Genomic DNA, 4,713 nt, shown 5'->3' on the forward strand with positions numbered 1-4,713 from the left:
TGTGCACTCCCGGCGCCATGGTCCCGACAACTTTTCACCAAATTTTCAGGGCCGTCGGATATGATGATTTTAGAGCGAATCCCGAAGTTACAGCTGATTTCGAGATGTTTTGACCCCCGAAATCAAGCGCCCAAGTTCAAAATAGGACCTAATTAGGGTTTTTGATTAAATGATGTATTGAAGGAATAAGATGAAAGGGGCACACTTTAATGAAAGGGCCCAACTTTATGATGTGGGAGATGATAAAATAGAACCTTAGACCTAATTAATTTAATTAATTAAGTGCTAAAGGGGAAATGCAATGCAAAAATGCAAAATGCGCCAAGGCGGGTGCTAAACTAGGTGTGAAATTGTACCACCCTAGCAAGTGCGTACAAGTTACGATGCTACAGGAAGTGACTTTACTAGTTCCAATGGAGCTAGCCAAAACTTTATAAGTGTACAGATGATAGCTTCTTCAATTTGTCTCTTCTCATCATTATTCCTAGTCTCATACTTGACATATCTAAATCCTGCAAATCCACCATATTCTTTAAGATTGGCACAAAAGTTTTCAACACTATGAATATTTACCTTCTTGCTTTTTACAATCTGAAATTTGTTTGCATCATCGGATTTTGTATCACTAGACTCTTTTGCCAAAATGAGTCTCCGAGTAGATTTCTTGTAGGTCTTGGTTACCTTGGGAACAGTAACACTCTTTTGTTTCTTACTCGGTGATGCAGTTGATGCTCTAGTGTTAGGTCTCTTTGTTGGTGGAGTCGGTAGGGCCTTTGAAGTGTCCAATTTCTTTCTTTTTAACACTTTACCCTTAGGCAACTCAGTACTCAATGTTATTGCTGCCTCTTGAGCTTCTAATTCCTTTTTGGTAATGGCAAGAGTGCCTTTGACAGGTGTAGAGGAGGATTCTTCTCTAATTTTTTTAGATAAAACCTTTATCATCTTTGTAGCCTTCGTGTAGCTTTAGGTACTACAATGCTCATTTTCACCTTTTCTTTCACTTCTTCATAAGTTCCATATCTTAGCTTGGTAGCATGCCTTGGTAATGTGAGATATGCATCAATTTGTTGTTGTGTGATATAATAGTCAATCTCGTAACCCATTGGTGGCAAAGATTGAGTCCTCGATTCTACAACATTCACATAACAGTAATCGGTGTCTACCTCAAAGCATATATCATCCTTATATTTCTCTACTAGCCGTGGTGGAATCCGGTACCTGTTGTGCATCTTCTCTTGAAATTTGTTGAAATAGTCATCCATGATATCATTGAAATTATCTCCCAATTTCTTGATAAAATCATTAATTTGATGGGTGATTGGTCGGTGTAGCTCCCAAACTACTTTATTGATTGAGGGAAAGAACTTCTCAAAGTAGAAAAACATGCATACAAGAAGTGAACCAAACTTCAGTGTATTTGCCGAGTTGTTCTTCTTCAGCTTCCTTATTGTGTTCAGGTTCTCAAACAAGTTCTTCAGTAGCACTTCACATAAATCAACTTTCATTCCCTTTTTCACTATTTTATAGGCTAAGTCAACTGCTGCACAGGGTACACTATTTTCCGTTGCTGATTGGAAGAAACAGTAACCAATTACTTTAATGGCAAACTTAGGTTCTGCATCAGTGACATTATTCAGTTTCAGTCCTCGGTAATCAGATTCTACTCTAGTTAAACTGATTAACTCCTTCTGTGATATCATTTTCTGTGCTCGTGCATGATCATAGATAGGATACCCGGTGATGAGATGAATGATTTCCTTAGTGATTTTGAATGTTTGCTCTTCTAGCCACATGAAATCATCATGAACTCTGCTCAAAACAAACTTAACCCACTGGGGTTTGAACACACAGGGATAGGTTAGGGCTTCAGTTAATCCCTTGATTTTGGTATGCTCATACTTGCTATCCATTTTACCATCAGTACATAGCTCATCATATGTGTCTTTTATCTCAACATGACTGAGTTCTTCAACACAGCATTTGGTGAAGAATCTAACATCTTCGACTAACAAGACTCGATCCGGGATGAGTGAAAAGGTAGTTTTGTCATCCAGTTCAGAGGTGACTTTAGGAGTCAAAGTGTATTTTAGTGAGGGTTTCTCCACATTCTTGACAACTACGGGATCTTGGATCTTGGGTGCCATTTGTAAATTTCAGATAAAACTAGCAAACTATCCTTAGGGTTTGATGGTTTACAAACGGCAGATGCTTCACACTCAGTAGATAATAGCAATTTGACAAGATCGGAAAACCAGCTTAACAGTGTGATGAGATTTGATGTAAATACCTTGGATTCGCTCTTAATGAAGTTGATCGCCTTGATTCTCTCTGCTCTGCTCTCTTGAAAACTTGGTTAATGAAAATGACCACGAAAATATCTTTAAGTACACAAAATACCTTATCGGGCTCCGTGCGGGTTAGGTCAAAACATTAAATGCAGTCGGTTCACCTTTAACCGATTTACTCCTTTTTTCATTTTAACCAAGTAACCAAATTTCCTTCATTTACCGACTTGACAGGCTTCCTGTATTCACTGACTTAACAGGTTTCCTGTAAAGTACTTTTGATAGAATTTCAAACCTACTAATGCATCTTAACTATGCAAATTTTGAATTTAGTACATACTAGAATAGGAACTGTTATGATTTTAACTTCAGAGAATGTAGTCCCTTCATACCTTTACCGATTAATTTGGAATAGGAGCACCTAACTCGGTAGGTAAGATGCTTTCTTCATTTGACATGATTTCCTTCTTTTTCCAAATCATCTTAAATTTTTCTTTTATTTCCTCGGTGTCTCCTCTAGGTTGATCTCTGCAATCTCTAGCTAAGTGTCCAGCTTTATGATAATGAAAACATGCCATACTAGGATTTCTCCATGATCTTCGGTTGTTCATTCCAAACCTTATAAAACAGTTGGCACTTATATGTCCATATCTTCCACAACATTTGCACCATATCCTTGTATTGTAATCCTATGGTACTGCTGCATATTGTCGGTAAGGATCTGTGTGAGTTCGGTAACCTCTAGTGTTTGCTCGGTGTGCAGACCACATAGAGTTCTTTTGCTTAAGCCAACACTTCTCGGTACTATGTCCATATCTATTGCAGTTTTTACAAAACCCTTTGAATTTTGCCTTCTAATAGTTGTTAACAAACTTTGTCCCACATTGATTAGATGTGTGACCATATTTATTGCAATTGTAACAATAATCATTGGACTTAGTGATATTCAGTTGCTTACCTTTTCTGATTTGGCATATGTTGGCAGTATGACCTTGATTTCCACAGTAGTAGCAAATAGGCTTCTTCCTTTTGATGTTATTCCTATTTCCAGCTTGCTTTGATGATTCTCCTCTCTCGATAGTATGAATTCCTTTCTCACTAGACTCTATTCCTTTGTAACCAAGTCCTGCATCTTTGTTGGGTCTTCTTGTATTCAGTTGCTCATCCAACATCTTTGATGCTTCATAACTCTTCTTCAGTGTTTCTTTGGATTTCTTCTTTGTTTCAAGTTCATCAGTCAACCTTGATACTTCAAGTTTCAATGCTTGATTCTCATCATTATTCAGAATTGCTTCATGATGTGCATAACCTAGTTGATCTGTCACATTTTGTTGAATCCCAGTGAACCTTATGATTTCATCATCCTTATCAGATACTAAGACTTCAAGTTGTTGTTTCTCTCTTTGTAGATCTCTTGATTTATCCTCTATTGTCCTCAATGCATCTAGATTTTCAGTCATCTGTGTACTGAAATGTTCATGTTCTCTTTTCATTGCTTTTAGTTGATCAACCAATGCTTTATTCTTTTCTTTCAACACTCCAATCATTTCTTCAGTTTCTTCAGATATACTATTCTCAGATGATGTCTCAATTTGTTCCACTAACTCTTGAGAATCCCGCAATTCATCAGATAATTTTCTTCTTACTTTCAGAGATTTTTGCATTTGCCTTTGCATGTCTGCAATCACTTGATTTGCATGATCCAGCTCTTCTTGCAGATACACAATCCTCCGAGATTGTTTGTAGCCTTACATTGATAAGATCTTTCTCTTTAGGTAGTTAAACCCTTTTCCAAGATTAGAGCTCTGATACCAATTGTTAGGCCCAATATGGAAAGCTAATGTACTGAGAGGGGAGGGGTGAATCAGTACTCCAAAACTTTTCTTGAATAATAAATTTACTATTATGCATAAACCGAATAGTGCAGTAACATAAAATAAAGTTAAAACAAATAGATAACAATCATACATGATTCACTCCATAACACATATATTTTGGTTACGCAAAAACTCTTGGTTAGAGAGAAAAACTATGGTGCGGATAGCACCCACAACTTCACTACTGCAATAATAAAGAATGCTCAGTTAGAGCTACATTTTAGCTATTTCTGATAGCATACCCTGTTAGGAGTAACAAGATCTGTTAGATCTACCTTGCTAAAGAATTTTACAACATTTAATCTGAATGTTGCACCTGGTTAGAGGCTTTACAATTTATAGACTTGATTAGAGTCTTTTACCCTGTTAAAGGTTTCTCTTTCAACTTCACAATATTACAATAAAATCATTGCAAATATCTGTAACTTTACATTTGAAATGTTATAGCAGATTCTATGTGCTTAGAATAAGATTACCTTGCTTATAGCATACCTCGGTAACCCATATAGAAACTTGGTAAACCCTTCTATTTACTCTGATCTTCGATTGTT

This window comes from Cryptomeria japonica, chromosome 9 (genome assembly GCF_030272615.1).
Source record: "Cryptomeria japonica chromosome 9, Sugi_1.0, whole genome shotgun sequence".
Lineage (NCBI taxonomy): Eukaryota > Viridiplantae > Streptophyta > Pinopsida > Cupressales > Cupressaceae > Cryptomeria > Cryptomeria japonica.